Here is a 17,610-nt window from a genome sequence, read left to right as displayed (position 1 = left end):
GTTTTGTCACTACTGTGAACAAGAGACCCAACATGAACAGTAAAGGAGGAAAGGGCTCCTTTTAGGGCTCATAGCTTCAGAGGTCTCAGTCCATTAGACTCCCAGGTAAGCTGCACCTCTTGCCCCTGGACTATGGTGAGGGGAAGGGGTTTTGGTAACCCCCTGCCAACTGTGATCCATCTACAAGGTCCTTCTATGTGGATTACTGGGACAACCCCCTTCTGTGGCATTCCCTGTGATTTCATTTGTAATTGTAGATGGGGAGAAGCTCTACAGATTTAGTTTCTTCTAAGTCTAAGTGTGGTCTTCTAAGTCATGGCTATTCTTCCCAACACCATTTTCTGCCAACAATTTAAGTTGAATTGTTCAATGTCCTTGATTATCTTTGCTACTTCTAAGATTTTTAAACTCTGTTTGCTTTTTTTTTTTTGTAAGTGTTGTTCTGGAAGCAAGTTTGCCTCTGCTTTTCTGCACATTTTCTGCCTCTGTTCCTTCCCCTGGCCCATAGTCAGCTCTGGGTAAAGGCATTATTTCCTTATTTTTTGATCTAATAATCTAATTCCAGTTGCCCAAGTATTAAGTTGTTCAATGTTGAGTTTTCAAGTATTTGCTCTGCCACCCACCTCTCTGGTCAGTTGTTCTTTCCCTGCTTTGATTCCAGGCTGCAGAGGAGTGGATGGTTGCTGCCCTGGTCTGCTCTGCCTTCTTGTTTCTCTTAAATAATTTAACTTCACCAATGTTAATGTCATTTTCATTTTTTCTCTCTTGTGTTTGTGGATTTTCTGTTGGGAGTAAAGTTTCTTTTCGTGTGTTTTAAAAATTTTTTACTCATGAGTATGTTTTTAGAGGCAGTTTTCCTCCTAAGTAATCTCAGTCTAGTTGGGCTATGGGAGTAATACTTTGAAGTGGTTTTGCATTTGCCTTTTTACAAATTTGCAGAGGTATTTCAGATATAGACAAATTTTTGAATTAAATTGTTTGTTTGGAGTCTTTTTCCTATTATAGATCACATAATATTTTCACTCTATCCAAACCTATGCATAGAGCTTTTGATCATGAATAGTTTCAAACAGCAGTTGAATGAATGTATAATTAACTTTCCATACTCCACATCTATATCTGAGAATTGTTAACATTTTGACCATTTACACAAATAGTATTTGTTGCACCATCTGAGAGTATGTTTTATATATGGCAACTTTCCCCCAAGTATTTCAGTACACATCATTTAAAATTTTCATTCCTCTCTAGAATTTAAAATCCTCTTTATGAGCTATTTGAAAATACTCAGTTCATTGCTGTGAACTGTTGTTTTTCCACTGTACTAAATGTCCCCTGTACCTGTTAACTACCTGCTTTTCAAACCTCTTTTTCAGCCACTGGTAATGAGTATATTATTTACTTCAATGAGATCAACTTTTTAGCTACCAAGTGAGGGAGAGTATACAGTATTTGTCTTTCTGCACCTGACTTATTTTACTGAATATTTACCAGTTTCATTCTCATTGCTACACATGACAAAAATCTCATTTTTCATACTAGAGAATAATATTCAATTATCTATATATGCTACATTTTCTTTATTCATTTAGCTGTTGATGTACAACTTATCTGATTTTATATTTTGGCTATTGTGAGTAGTGCAGCAATAAATAAAGAGTGAATGTATCTATTTTATGGCAATTGCAGTTTTCAAAATATGCACCCAAAATGAGATATTTGAGTCATATGGTGAGTTTATTTTTAATTTTTTGAGGAAATTTTTTTAGTTTTGCCATAATGGTTATACTAATATATATTCCCACCAGCAGTGTATATGACTTACATTTCCTGTGCATTTTCATCAGGATTTGTTAGTTTTTGCTCTCACTGATAATAGCTATTTGGACTGGAATGAGATTATTTCTCATTGTGTGTGTGTTTTTTTTAAAAATAAATAGTACTTTATTATTAACTAAGCTTCTTCTACCAGGAAAAAGAAAATAAAGCATACAAAACAACTCCCATGAAATGTACCTTAAAAATGCTCTGATATTTGAAAGTAATTGAGTATATTCTAAATCCTACTTGCAGGCTGCAGTACTGTTACCTACAATGGAAGCTCAAATAAATAATACCTATATAATGTTATCATTGTACATAAACCTGAGTTTGCAATGGTGGAGTAATTTTGTCATTTTCAACATTTTCAGAGTCAATGACTGCTAACATTTGACTTTGAAGCTTAATTTCAAGTGGATATTTCTCCACAATGTATTGAACTTCTTTGTAATTCCATGTGTCCAATGTATTAAGTATTTCTCAAGTTTTGTGGCTTCATTCAGGATTCTTTCCTGTTTTTCATTCAATTGAGACAGGAGGTCTAAGATCTCATACATCTGCTTCACACCTAAGCAAGCATCAGGAGACTAACTCTTGGGTTCTTGCCTCCTGGGAGTGGTGTGGCTAGACATGTAGCAATCAAAATCCTCCTGACTTGGATTCAAAGACTGGGCATTGAATATGTCAATGAAAGCCCCAGCACAGTTCAGGTTGATAAAATACTATCTGTCCTCCCCCTCATCAGCCTGCTGATGTTGCAGAAGCAGGCGATGTACTGGATGTAGGACTACAGGTGGGTTGGGATTGCCCTTCAGCACAATGTAGATGAACTTGGGCAAGAAGCAGAAGAAGGCTCAAGTCATTCGCAGAAGCAGGCTTATTGTTGGTGATCTTGATGGCATTGGTATTCTATGCTTGCTACACCTCAGTGATGCAAACCAGCTTATCTTGGGCACAGGCTTTGTGTCCATATCAGTGATATCTTATCCTCTTCTGAATGGTGCAGTCTTTCTTATCATCAGTGGCTTCTGAACAGAACACATATTTAGAGAGGGAGTCATGATGTACTTTTCAATCTGATCCATTATCTTCTCAACTGTTTCTGGAGGCACTTTTCCATGAGTCAGCATTCTTTCTGCTACACTCTGGTAAAACTCCTGCTCCTTAATGCCCAAATAGCTTTTGTAATGTATCCTTCCCAAAACATGTTGGTCTACTTGTAGATCTCTTGTTTAGTTTTGTGGAAGGTCTTGAGAAACTCTATGAGCTCCTTAGACACTGTTTCAATGTTGGTTTGCTGGTTTATGGAAGGACTGGGAGCTTTTGTTTCCTGAATATTTGACCTTTTTGATCCAACTCTGGAACAAGCACTAAAGAATTTCTTCACTGTTGTTACCTTGTTGATCTTTCCACTGGTTTTCTTTTCTTCAAATATGCAAAATGTGTTGAAGGGCGCCCCCTGGCTGCTCTGACTGCTGCTGGCCAAGGCCTCTTCCTTCTCCTGCTGAAGTCCTTCAGCCAGCTCCCAGTCCTTCTGAATCTGCTTCTCTTGGGCTCTGTCAAACTCCTCTCTCCAGCACTGGGAGCAGAAGCCCTTCAGGGCAGATTTGCCATAATAGCCACAACCCTTCTTGCACAGGAGCTCAGATTTGTCCACATGAGTCCACGTGAATTCCTATGCTCTGAGACTTAAGGCTCATCTTCTTCCTGCTGGGCATCCCCTGAAGTCAGCACTCCAGCCACCAAGGCTGCTCCAGGAGGTGCCTCATTGTGGTTTTGATTTGCGTTTTGCTGATGGTTAGTGATAACAAAATTTTTTCCTATACATGTAAATTATTTGTATTCTTTTAGTTATATAATTTGTATTTTTATTGTTGTTTTTCTAGAATTCCTTATATATTCTGGTAGTAATTCCTGTCATAAAATTAATTGGGAAATATTTTGTCCTCTTCTGTAGGTTGTATCTTTACTCCGTTGTTTCCTATGCTTTTTCTTTGACCTAATTTTATGTTGTCATTTGCTGTCTGTGCTTTTTGGGGTGTTATCCAAACAATCTTTCCTTCTATGTATGTATTGAATTTTTTTCATGTGTTCTTCCAGTAGTTCTATACATTTAGGTCTTAAACTTAGGTCTTTAACACATTTTGAATTTAGTTTCATTCATGGTGAGAGATGGTGGTCAAATGAAACCCTCTATTTTTAGGATTTCAAAAATGAAGGTGGATAAACTTATCTCCACTTCAAACAAAAAATCATAATGTGGCAATAACATGTCTTTTGTGTTCAGTTTTACAAATTGTTTTTCCACAGTGTCAGCATCTCTTATAATGTACTTTCCTTTTCATTTTTTCTTAGAATATTTTCTTTTCCCAGAGAGTATAAGTTGTGTAAACACATTCTGGTGTGCTAAATTAAACATGTGCTAACTAGCATACCACTGGGAAACTATTCACAGCATTGAAAAAGTAAGCAAAATTTGAAGTACATGACTCTTTATTTACAAAAATCTCATGAAGCAACATGTAGCAAAAAAGTCACCATGAAAGGTACAACATCAGCTTCTTAGGAACTTCGATGCCTCCTTCACATTAGGTCACATACCATACATGACAGTGATCCCACAATAAAAATACAAGTACTGATTCTAAGAGGCATTCTCATACAAGTTCCTTAAGCAAAATAGGTTTCTAAAGTAATGTCTCTCCCTAGAATAAGTCACATTGCACATAGATTACATTGTATCAGAAACAACCCCAAAGCTCAGTGGCTTATAACATTTATTTCCCACACACAGTACATGTGGACTTAGGATCTATTTAAAATTGACTATAACTTGACTTGGATCCTTTCTGAATGTTTTCTCATTCTGGAACCCAGGTGGGAGGCATGGTGAGGAGGATGTCCACATATGCAGTGTCCCACAATACAGTACCAGGGTACAAGAGGATTGAGAAGGTATCCACAATCATTGAGTGGCTCCTTAAGCTGAACTGAGCAGTAGCATACTCAATTTGGATCAAGTGCATATTATATTCACTCTGATATATTGACCAAGAGATGTCACCTGGATAAACCTGTGAATGGGCAGAAAAAGACACTCCACCCATAGGAAGACACGTCAATAGCATCAAAGTTAATCCTTTCTCAGAGAAGGATATAAACACTTGGGAATGGTGATGCAATCTATGCCCCAAACCTTTGAATTATAGAGCCAATGGATCTCTTAGACAGTGATCTTCAAAATGGAGAACAGGTGCCCTGGTTGTTAAAAAAGAGGAAACACTAGGGCAAAAAGATAAAACACTAACACTTTTATTTATATTTCCTTATGATTTTAAGAAAAAATAAGCTTCACTGACATTTTATGGATTAAGTATTGGGTGCCTGTCATGTATGGTATAGACACATCAATGTTTATAGCAGCACAATTCACAATAGCTAAACTGTGGAGTCAACCTAGATGTCCTTCAGTGGATGAATGGATAAAAAAATGTGGCGTTTATACACAATGGAATTTTACTCAGCAGTAAAAGAGAATAAAATCATGGCATTTGCAGATAAATGGATGGCATTGGAGAAGATAATGCTAAGTGAAGTTAGCCAATCCCCCCCAAAACAAATGCCGAATGTTTTCTCTGATATAAAGAGGCTGACTCAGAGTGAGGTAGGGAGGGGGAGCATGGGAGGAATAGAGGAACTCTAGATACGGTAGAGGGGTGGGAGGGAAAGGGAAGGGGCAGGAGGTTAGCAAGGATGGTGGAATGTGATGGACATCATTATCCAAAGTACATGTATGAAGACATGAATTGGTGTGAACATAGTTTATATACAAACAGAGGTATGAAAAATTGTTCTATATGTGTAATAAGAATTGCGATGCTTTCTGCTATCATGTATTTAAAAAATAAAACCAATAAAACATATCCCCCCACCCCCCCAAAAAAAAAAGAGTTAAAAAAAAGCTGCCTGAGCAGTCGGACATGATGATATGAATGCAACAGGACCAAGTAGCAACAACCAACAACAGGTTGGTTGGCTAATACATTACACTTGCATGTGGACACCCTCACGTTTCAGTTTTGCTGGTGAATTTATAGAATGAATTTCTTAGGAAAGACTTCTCTAATTGCTTGGTTCCTCTTTTTCTTTTCTTCATATTTGAGTTCCCACTTTTGTTAAATTTTTTATCTATTTTGACTCTGTTTGAATGCTATAATTTTCTTTCTGGTTGTCCTGAAGATTGGATCCTTGTGGCCCAGTGTTTCACATGATTCACTTTTAGGGCTATGTGCCTATTTATTACTTGGTCTCTCATCTAGTTAAGTGTTAGAATAATTTGCTCTCAGGATGGAATCTCACTTGTAGTATGTTTTAAGGAAAATATCGCATGGGATTTTTGAAGAAAGCAGAAGGTTTCCTCTCAAGATGGCTTTGGGAACAAATTATGCCGAAGTGAGTTTGCAAAATGAACTGATGTCCTCCAGCACCAACTCAAATTCTCCTGCAGGTAAAAATCATTTTCCAGTGGACAAAGGGAATTGTGAGTTGAAGGATGAAGAGAGAGTTAATAAGCAGAGCAGAGGTAATGTTAGTTGCTGTTTCTCTGAAGTGATCATATCTGGGAAACCCAGGAATCTGTGATAATTGTGCTGCCTGTAGATAGGAATAAAGGTGTTGTAGATTTGCAAAGCAGGATAAAATAGATCCATAATACTTTCTTTACTATTATCATTTATAGATAATCAGACTTTAAATTTTATTGTGTATCCTTCCATATATAAATATATAAAAATATGTGTGCCTATATTTCCACAACTTGAAAGAATATAATAGTGAGTTTTTCCCTCCTCAAGATTGATAATATGCCTAATTTGAAGAAAATTGTTTCTCTTTATTTGGTGTTTTTATCTTAATGATCTTAATGGAATGTGTCCCCACTGACCCTCTCCCCTTTGTTGGTGGCCAATTTCAGGGTTTTGTGTATCCTAGTCAAAATTGCTGTAGCTTGAAGCTGTATTCTCAGTCCATAAAATGGTTTCTAAGCGTGGAACAGTGACTAAAAGACTGACTTTATCTTAAAAATATGAAATTTGGTCAGAAAGTTTTATCTTCTATAGCATACTTATAAGTTGAATACAGTCTGAAATATTATTTAAATATGTAATGAAATATTAAGAACCATGTTAAAATATTAATAAAAATTATGGTGAAAAATGTTCTTCTACAATATAAAAGAACATAATGAATCAGAAATCAGTAAATATATGGGCTGGGGATGTGGCTCAAGCGGTAGCGTGCTCGCCTGGCATGCGTGCGGCCCTGGTTCGATCCTCAGCACCACATACAAACAAAGATGTTGTGTCCGCCGAAAACTAAAATAAATACATGTTTAAAAAAAAAAAAGAAATAAGTAAATATGTATGTTAATGAATTGGAAAAATGTTGTACACACTTCAAAAATTGCTGAAGGGACATGTGATAAACTTTGAAAACTCTGGGACTCTTGGAGGTCAACTAACTGTATTTTTCCATTGTGGGATGGACATGAACTTTTGGGGACCAGGGGCAGAATGTTAAGGTTTGAATATGAGATGTGCCCTGAAAAGCTGATATGGCAATTCAGGAATGTTCAGAGATAAAATAGTTATGAGAATCATAACTTAATCAGTGCAATAATTAATATATTTGATGGATTAATAATTAGAATGGATTACTGGTTGGTAATCAGGTGTGGTGTGGCTGAAGAAATTAGGTCATTTGGTCATGCCCTTAGATCATATGTTTTCATTTCCATGTTTTTAATGGATGAATTATACACAATAGTGGGATTCACTGTTACATATTCATACATGTACATGATATGACAATATAATTTCATCAACATCATTCCTCAGTGGATTACATTTTCCCCCTGGCTCCTTATTTGCTCTTTCTTCTTCCTGGGTATCTTGAGCTGAACAGTATTTCTCCACCAAACCCTTCTTCTATGATGTTCTACCTCACCTCAGGCCTAGAGCAGTGGAAAAGACTGACCACAGACTGTCACCTCTAAAATCATAAACTCAAAATAAACATTTTCTACTCTAAGATATTCCTATCACAGTGACAAAAAGCTAACTCATAGAGGAGAATTTGGAAATAAGGGTAGAAATTCTTTCTAATGAATTAATTTGATTTATCCTTCAGATCTCAGGGAAAACACCATTCCTCACCAGAGTCATTTTGGTTTTTCCAAGCTTCTTCTTGCCTTGTTACTGATACTTTTCCTGCTGAAGGAAATCTTATTGTCTGTCTCTTTTATCAGTAAGTATGCCAACTGAGTCAGTTAGCAATGCCTGCCTTTCATGAACAGAAACTATCCATTAGAACCTGACAGTTCATAATGATGCAGACATTTGAAAAATAAATATTCTCTGAGGTGGGGCATAGAGTTACTGAGTTTTCACTGGGAATTTTTCTTTTTCACCAATGATGAAATTCATGTTTATTGAGAAAATTTAAAGAGTAGATATGTGTGTATGTTTTGATGTTAGAGTGAAATCAATGGGTCATCAGTTCTATAACAGATTCTGTGTGAGGACACATCTATATTTCCTTAATAGCTTTTATAAGACAAGTCTTATTTGACTTCACAGACATATTTTTGGGTGTTCAGGTGTACATGAAGGAAATGGAAGGAAATATTAAAGCATTCCCAGTGAATTTCCCTCTAATAATTTCTGTCTGGCCCATTGTGAGATCTCAGGAAAAATCAGTTTAACAAAACGGTGGATTTATGCATATGTTATATTTCAGAGTTTATCAAGTTTTCAGAAGTAGTAAAACAGAATTTATTAGGGTAGATATTTTATTTATTAATTTGGTCACTTGATAAGTAACAATGGCCATACATATTGTTTGCTGGGTACTTTGTTAGAGAATCTAGAAATAGCCACAGTCAGTGGTCTCAAGATATTAAGAGAACAGTCAAAATAATCAGTGCTGTGCTGGGGTTGTGGCTCAGTGGTAGAGCACTCATTTTGCATATGTGATGCCCTAGGTTTGATTTACAGCACCATATAAAAATAAATAAATAAATAAAGGTATTGTGTCCATCTACAACCAAAAAAAATATTAAAAAATAACCAGTGCTTACAAGATGAGATGCGAAGGGTTGTTCAGGTAAGAAGTGAGCACAGGAGGCTTAGATAGGTTTCCTGAAGGAGGAGACACCTACATCTGTTAGTACCAAAATGACATAGGCATATTATATTAACATGGAAGATTTGCGAGTAATATAAACGTGCATGACTGTGTGTGTGGGGGAACATATAGTGTGATGTGAAAAACTATGAAATGAAGTTGTAGGTTGCCCACATAAACAGAATTCAGATCATGAAAAATATTACATACTATCAAAAATTTTTTGATTTTTTTCTCTAAAGGTTATTTTATAAAATATCCTTTGTTACTTAATAAACAAGTCTAAAACAGTGCATTGAAACAGAAATTTATTTAGCTCATGCATCTGTGGCTTGGTAATTTAGACTGGTCTCAGATGGGAGTTTCTTTCTTCTTAGCTGAACTCACTCATGCATATGATGTTAGAGACTGATAACAGCCAAGTCGGCTTGTGAAGAAGAGCATGTCAACTGGAATGAAAGGGGCAATTTTACCACATTTTTGTCATTATTCATCAGGCCAGCCTGGGCTTGTTTACATGGCCACTTGCAGACTTTGAAGATGGTGAATGGAAACCAAGCACATTAAAGTTTCAATTTGGAACTAGCCTCATTGCTTTTGTACATTCTATTGGCCAAATGGAGTCTTAAAGGCAGCTCATATTCTTTTGGTGAAGAAACAGACCTTATTTCTTGATTGGAGAAGTTACAAAGTCACATTGCAAAGGGGTGTACATACAAGAAGGGTGGAACATTGAGGCCAGTTTTGCAGTGCGTCAGTCATGTGGAGCCATTGCTGAATTTTGGGCAGGGATTTGACATAAGCAAATTTGACTTAAGGAGGCATGCTTTTACTGAGGTTTGGAAATGGATTTAGGAGGAGAAAGGTGAAGGTAAGGAGAGACGTTATTTTGTAGAAAATGGACAGAAGTAGACAGCATTGTGTTAAGTGAGATAAACCAGACTGAGAAAGTCATTGGTTGTATGTCTTCTCTCATATATGATAATTTGGGAGCAAGAAGAGTAAAAGGGATGAGGTCTCATGAAAATTGAGGGAAAAGTTGTAGAGTAGAGGCAGGGGACCAAGGTGGCAGAAGAGGGAAGGGATTGGAGAGGTACTGGGGAATGAAATTGACCAAATAATGTTATGTGCATTTATGACTATGTAACAGTGCATCCTATAATTATGTATAATTATAATGCACCAAAGAGATGCTAATTCATCATCCCATTGGAAAACATTGAGAGCCTCATTTAAGGATAGTGTTAGTGAAGAAAGATAAGACAGGTAAGCTTTGAGGGTAAAGAAGATATAATCAAGGAGGCCAAGGCTTGATGAATATTGGTGATTAAAGGACCCAGAGAAGTTAAGTGTGAATATAATATTCTGACCTAGTAAACTCAGCAGTGAAGAAAGTTGTGCAAAGGCGTAGGCAGTGTAGGATGAATAGCGGATTTGTTTTGAGAGATGATTATTTACATTTTGAGCATAATGTCTTAACCCACATTGTACATATCCAGTGGCAGGCATATTTGCCTGGATTTTAGGACAGAGGTCTGGAATTTTGGAAGTCATTTATATAATGACAGCAAGTCCCAGCATGGCAATATATGCTATCACTCCAGAAGGGATTTTAAACTAGAAATAGGAATTAGGATAGAACTCTTGGAAATACTACATTTTTAACATGGTGAATGGAGGAAGAGAGCTGATGGAAGAGGATAAGAAGCAGCAGTAAGAAAGGTGAGGCAGGAACAGGAGAGAACACTGTACCATGAGCTAAGGAGGAAGACCTGGGTGAATGATTGCAAGAAGGCCATTAGAAAATGACTAATAAATAGTCCTAGAAAATTACTGTTAATTCATTTCAAGGAGGGTTTTAATGAAATTATGTTAGCCAAAGCCCAAATGAAATGGGTCAAGGAACAAATAGGAGGTTAAAGGGAAAGAGGAAATTTAATTTCTAGCAGTAGTGTTTATTAACAGGGCCTTGCATATTATAGGCAAGTGCTGTGATACTAAGATACCACTGCAGCCCAGAAAATTCAGTTTCCAGAGGTGGGGGTGAGTTGGTTCTAAATTGGGAGAGACACACAAAAGAGATGAAGAACAATGTCCTCTTGGTCACTCTTTGGGTTTTGAAAAAAAATTTTTCTGTTCTTTCAGATCACCCAGAATTGGTTAAAATTAGCAAATTCTTCTTTCTCCCCAAATCCCAGGTTGTGTACTTCCTTAAATAAATTCCACTTCGATCCCACAAAATTTAGCATTGGTTTGCATCTTGGGTTATCCCTGGAACGAGACTATGGATAATATCCTTCAGATCCCATTATGATGGAACTTTTATGTCTTCTTTCAACTCCTCATCTTTTAGTTATTCCTGGAGACAACTAATATTTCCAAAGCAGTAGGATTAGGATTCCATTGACTGAGGGGTCATGGGGAAACTTTTTCTGTCAGGCTCTGTCCAATTGGGTAATTGGACATGTGTAGATTGTCCATAGAATGCAAGATAGCAACGTAAAGAGCAATGACCTAGTGCTACCAGAAAAATGATTGGTTTATGTTCTATTTTCCAGCTTTCTTTCAAAAAAATTCTCAGCTGCTTGAAGACAAAAATTATAAAAGATTTATAAAAGAAAGTATTCACACAAACCTGGAGTGTGTAAGAATCAATTCAACCATGGAAGGTAAAACTTCATGTGCCTAGAATTAAGTTGCTGACTGTAGTATGTAAGATTCCCAAATCAGTATTTATGATTTCCAGGTAGAACACACACTAAGAAGTGAAGAATCCCGGTCATTCTAAGCTACAAGTGTGCAATTTCATTGAATCTAACATTCTTTTAAAAAACTTTTTTTTTAGTTGTAGAAGGACACAGTATCTTTATTTATTTCTATGTGGTGCTGAGGATCAAACCCAGTGCCTCCCACGTGTGAAGCAGGCCTTATACCACTGAGCTATAGCCCCAGCCCAGAATCTCACATTTTTATATGGATATTTAAAGTTGTCCATGTGAAGCTTGATTTGGAAAAAGGATGTATTGTTATTGTATTTCTTCAGACTTTCTTCTTTCTAAGGTTTCTGTGCAAGGCTACTGTTTTTCTCAAATGTCAGTCAATTTTATAAAAATGAAGATGAATATATCATTGTGAATGAGATTTTTTTTTACATTTAAATAGGGTGTTTAAAAACATTTTTAAATTTACAGAAAAATTGAGCAGATAATATTAAAAGATTCTATTTTAACCCTACATTGCACACGCAGTGCCTATCATTATTAATCTATTCCTAAGTAAGGATATTTGTTACAACAAATCAAGCAGTATTCATGATTTTATCCTTTGGTACTAGGAATTGAATTCAGAGTTTCAGACATGCTAGGCACATCTCTGTCACTGAGCCACTTCCTTAGGCACATCTCTAACACTGAGCCTCTTTCTTAGTTTAACATTCTTGATTTTTCAAATTTTTAACTCTTATTTTTTTTCTATACTAGAATCCTGTGTAGTGCCCCCCCCCATTCCATTTATTTGTCATATTTATTTAGGTTCCTCTTTGCTATGATATCGTTTTAGATCTTTCTTTTTAGATGACTCTGACATTTAGGGGAACACCATTCTGTATATTATTGGTTGTCTCTGTGTTAAAATTTGAAGTTTTTCTAATGATTATAGGAGAATTATTTGTTTTGGGGAGGAAGGTCACAGATATAAAATGCTATTCATCACATTAGTTCCAGGTATATATTATCAAAGTGAATGTTGACTATTGATGCTGAATTTGATCACCTGAAGTGGTGTTTATCAGGTTTCTCATTGTGAAGCTACTTTTCCCTCTCCTATTCCCACACTGTACAGTTCATAAGGAGGTTGCTACATGCAGCTAATGTTTTATGATGGAGGAGTCATGCTCCTATTTGTTAGGGTGGTGTATTATGTTAGTGCTCTCCAGAGGAACAGAAGCAATATGAACATGGATATTTATTTTAAGAACTTGACTCATGGAAATGTGGGGGCTTAATAAATCCAAAATTTGATCTGGGTAACTTTCCTGCTGAAGACTCAGGAAGGAGTGGCAGATGGAGGCCAAAGAATGTCTGCTAAGCTTTTAAAAGGTTATTATATTTATCAGTGATAAAATTTCCATTTTTTACATCTTTTGTTTTGTTATTGAGTCTATTTTTTCTTTTTTTATTAAATTATTTATTCATCCTAATTTGTTATACATGATGGCAGGATGCAATTCATTTTATATTACACATATAGAGCACAATTTTTCAAGTCACTGATTGCACACAAAGTATTTTCACACACTTTGTGTCCTCATACATGTACTTAGGGTGATGATGTCTAACTGATTCCACCATCATTCCTACCCCACTTGGCCCCTTCCTTCCCCTCCTTCCTCTTTGCCCAATCTAAAGTCCTCCATTCCTCTCATGCTGTCCCCCTCCCCCAATCACCATTATGAGTCAGCATTCCTTTGTTTCTTTTTGGGGGATGGTGATTTGTGTTGGGTACCAGAGATTGAATCTTGGGCTGTCAAACCCCTGAGCCACATTCCAGCCCTTTTTATTTTTTATTTTGACACAGGGATTTTCTAAGTTACATAGGTCTTTTCCTTTGTGTCAAGATTGTATCTTTTTGTTGAAGCATTTTTATCATGGTTGCTTTAAAATCTTTATCAGATAATTGTAACATTTTTTGTTGTCTATTTTTTTTTTTGCAGCTAATGATTATCATTTTTTTTTTTTACTAAAATTGAGAACTTCATGGTCCTTGGTATGATTAATTAATTTGTGTTGAAACTTGGATATTTTCATTTTGAGGTTTTGGAGGCTAGGTTTTATTTAAATATTATATTTTAGCTGTTCTTTTTCCTGATACCAGTCCAGCAGGTGAAAGGGGCCCTGACACATTATTACCTGGTTGAGGCAACTTGGCTCCTTGGCACCTGAGAAAAGGGGTCTCCTTGTTATATCTGGGTGAATATAGGAGCTGCTGCTTTCATGCTGTTTCCCTTGGTCTGTAAATTGAATAATACACACACTTTAAAAATACACATTCATATTCTTGCCTATAAAGGAAAAGTCTGGAGCTGTTGCCCAAAGAATTGGAAATCATTAGTTCCAGTTGCTACTTTTTTTCTACTGATGCAAAATCTTGGAAGGAGAGTCGGGAGAACTGCTCTAGAATGGCAGCCCATCTGGTGGTGATCAACAGCAAGGAAGAGCAGGTACTTTCTAAGAGACAATGGAGTCATGAGCCTGTCTGACTTTTGTACTCGTCTTTGCTAAGAAGGGATATTGATGCTGTGGCAGAAGACTTTCTGTCGCGACCCCTTGCCCGCAAGGAAGACGCAACTCGAGAATCTTCTTTCAACAGTTTATTCAGGTCCCTGGATATTTCTTCTTCTTCCTCTCGGGTGCCCCTCCCAGCCTTAATAAAGCATCCCAAGCCCCAATGCAAAGCTGCCGCGTGGAACTTTCTCACAGGGTGGTGAAAAATCATGTGCCAACTTTCCCAGATAAGAAATTGTTTGTCACAGACCACAGCGGAGCCAGCGCCATCTTGTAATGGCGACCATAATCTGCAGAAACGGCAGAAGCGGCTCACCACAACTTTCCATAAGACAGATAGGAGAGGCTCCCTCAGCCTTCCCATTCCACACCTTGTACCTTCTTCAGTGTAAATAACTCCCCCAAGGAAATTGTGGCATTCAACATTAAGACCTGGGGGTTTAGTGAAAGGATGAAAATGTTTCTGCCTATAACAGCAGTTGGTTATTTCAATATATAACTGTTTTCTCAATTATCAACTGCTAAACAGAAAGGAGAATTAACTTGAATGGGCAAAGTTAAATCATAAGTTTTCACAATCATCAATCAGGAATTAAATTTTAAGAAATTGTGAAATGCTGGGTGTTGTGGTACATTCTTGTAATCCCAGGGGATTGGGAGGCTGAGGCAGGAGGGTGTCAAGTTCAAAGTAATCATCCACAATATAGCAATTTAGCAACTGTCCCTAATTGAAATATAAGAAAGAGTGAGGATGTTGCTCAGTGGTTAAGCAATCCTGGGTTCAATTTCGGGTACCAAAAAAACAAAAACAAAAACAAACCATGATATAATGAAAGAAAAAATGATTAAATTTGTAAGAATTTTCTCATGCACAACTTTGAAGAATGTTCTCTCAGTGAAGAAAAGAGGCAATTTGAATTTGAGATGAGAATTCATTATGATTGTAGATAAGAATTGGTTCCATATTTAATAAAATTAAGGCTCACAGATGATGTCTTTGATCCTTTTGTGCTCAAAGATCTGCAGTTCTGAGGGCCCTATCTTGTTATTCCTGAATCATCTCCTTTTGTTTTCGTTTCTGTATGACCATAAAGAGTTCAGTTGAAAAATCACACTGTACCTTTAAATATGTATAAGTTAGTAAGATTTTTTAAAAAAGGAAAAGAAGATGGAAATGTTAACTAGGCCAATTAGATTATTATGTACTGTGTATATGTACCAAATTATCATGTTATCTGATAGATTTTACAATTAAAATAAGAAAGAAGAAATAAATCACCAAAATTCTTTGAAAAATATTTTTATTGGTGAATTATATTTACACATGAGAGTGGACTTCATTCTGTTTTATTAATTCCAGTTTCAGCATGATTAGCAAATTAAAACAAACAAACAAAAAACCTCAGCTCAAGCTGAGTATCTAAAGCTTATGACTTTTTCTTTTCCTTTAGAATTTCATCACTCAGGATATGGATAAAAATAGTGCTTATTTTGAGGGGCTATCAGATCCAGAGGGTCAAGGACACTGGCAATGGGTTGATCAGACCCCATACAACCAAAGTGCCACGTGAGTACAGAAATAGATAAAGGTCCTGGATCATGCAAGATGTTTAGAGTGTTTCAGCATCAGTTCTGAAACTAAAACAGCTCATTCTTGTCCTGTTGCACACACAGTTAATCAATTTTATTACCTCATGAAAGTATCTCAGAACCCTAGGAGGCACACATCATTTTTCCTATTATAGAACTGAGGATTGAGTTTGGAGAGTATAGATAGTTCAGCTAAGGTCACCCAATAATAGTCTTTAGAAACAAATGGATTCGACTTTGCTTTTAAAAACTGTATTGATTCTCTGTAATAAAAATTCATGTTTTTAAAGATCATTATGGATTATCATGATTTAATATTTCTCATAAAGCAAAAATTCTAAATTTGTATATGGTTACAATATTTCTTATTTATGTAATCTTTAAAGGCATTTAAATATATTAGTATACTCCCACCTTTGATCCTTATATCTTCTTTGTGAAATATATAGTGCCGTTACTCTGGTCCAGTTTTTAGATGGGCAAACTGAGAATCTAAGAAATTAAATTATTTTACCTAAAAAACAGGAATAAGTAGACGATCTAGAGATTTAACTATTTCTTCAGACTTCAAAATCATCCCATTAAAAAGGGAAAAAAAGCCTATATTGATACATGGGACCATGGTGACTTCCCTTCATCATATAAGAAAGCCCCATGGATTGACAGTCTCCTGGCAACAGGGCTTATGTTTAGAGGAGAGCCCATGGGTAACTTTTGGTCAAATGTTTAGTGCAATAAGGTATGAGAAAATATGAGTGATGAGGGCACAATTTTTAAAATAAATGCCAGAGGTGTTTGTGGAGGAGAGATTGCATGAGAACTGGGAAGGGTTGGTGTGGGCATATCTGACCCTGGCTTCCACAAAGTCCCCCCACCCCAGACTCTGACCCCACTAACCCTTTAAAAGCAGTCTTGGAAGAATAATTTCATTCTTTTTCTCTGTTTCAGATTCTGGCATCCAGGTGAGCCAAGTCATAGTAAAGAGCATTGTGTTATAGTAAATCATCGTCTTCCTTCATTTCGATGGGGCTGGAATGATAAACATTGTAAAGATGGTCAAGAATCAGTTTGTGAAATGATGAGATCTATTTATGAATCAACACTTTTCATGAACATGTGTTTGGATTAGAATTCATTATTCTAGAGCTAGTGCATAAGTTCTTTATAAAAGACATTCCATAGACTTTTAGGTATGTGGTCAACTATTCCACTTTTGAGGAAATGTTAGTGTTGCATGTGGAATTTATCAGTTTACTTCCTTCAGAGCTCCTAATAGAATAATTGTGGAAGACTTTTACTTTGTGCACAATGAGTTTACTCCATATTATTTCTTTACCCTAATGATGGCACACAATTTTCAAAAGATACATTTTACTCCAAATGCCTTTGACTGCCTCAGTAAGGAGAGTAATTGACCAGGAGGAAATAATTTATCCTGTGTCTAGCCAGTGCTGGAACTCTTCTCTTCACTCTACCTTTTGTTGTATGAGTGTGTTTCAGTGTCTTTTACTTATGTGTCTCTAGAGCATCTTTACATCAATGTGTGTGAACAGGTTTTATATGAGGTTTGTGTTTAAAGAGTGCTAATCACTGCAAATGATTATAAGAAGTAATACAGTAGTTATGGTTTTAAGCCACTAAGGTTTTGGGTAGACTGTTCATTACTGAGGAGAATCCTTTTATTTTCACGTGAGTATCATTTTGTAGAAATGGTAATGTTGATGCTGGCTGATTT

At 36.4% G+C, this 17,610-nt stretch overlaps 2 pseudogenes; one reads left to right on the top strand and one right to left on the bottom strand.

Annotated features, from left to right (window-relative positions):
- Nucleotides 1-2,130: 2,130 nt before the first annotated feature.
- Nucleotides 2,131-3,539, bottom strand: LOC124089797 (rab5 GDP/GTP exchange factor-like; annotated as a pseudogene).
- A 2,707-nt stretch (nt 3,540-6,246) lies between these two features.
- On the top strand, nt 6,247-17,004 carry LOC124089796 (C-type lectin domain family 4 member A-like; annotated as a pseudogene).
- The last annotated feature ends 606 nt before the right edge of the window (nt 17,005-17,610 follow it).

This window comes from Marmota monax, unplaced genomic scaffold (assembly GCF_021218885.2).
Source record: "Marmota monax isolate L192 unplaced genomic scaffold, Marmota_monax_Labrador192_F-V1.1 WCK01_AAM20220418_F8-fsc00449, whole genome shotgun sequence".
In the NCBI taxonomy this organism is placed as follows: Eukaryota; Metazoa; Chordata; class Mammalia; order Rodentia; family Sciuridae; genus Marmota; species Marmota monax.
Note: the sequence above shows the minus strand (reverse complement) of the source record. Positions and strands in the feature narration are given on the sequence as shown.